Genomic DNA, 349 nt, shown 5'->3' with positions numbered 1-349 from the left:
CTGGGCAGCTCCGGGGGCTCAGCAGCAGGAGGGAATGAGGAAAAACGGGGCGCAGAGGCGGATGGAGGAACACAGGGGACGAGCTTCGGGTGCCACGCTGGAGGGGGAAGTGGCACAGATGGTGGCACAGATGGTGGCACTGACCCTGGCTGGCAGGACCTCGCCTTGCCCAGTATCCTCACCCCGTTGGTGCCCCACTCGCGGCAATGAGGGGCTGCTCCCAGGGACAAGGGTCCTGTCCGTCCATGTGCCACAGTCCCGGGGGGTCTCAGCGATCCCCTGTCCCCTGGGCCCCCCTGGGTCCCCAGTGGGGTGCCTGGCTGCATCACTGACAGCACCCTGGGACAGT

Source organism: Buceros rhinoceros, unplaced genomic scaffold, assembly GCF_000710305.1.
Source record: "Buceros rhinoceros silvestris isolate BGI_N320 unplaced genomic scaffold, ASM71030v1 scaffold26189, whole genome shotgun sequence".
Classification (NCBI taxonomy): domain Eukaryota; kingdom Metazoa; phylum Chordata; class Aves; order Bucerotiformes; family Bucerotidae; genus Buceros; species Buceros rhinoceros.
Note: the sequence above shows the minus strand (reverse complement) of the source record.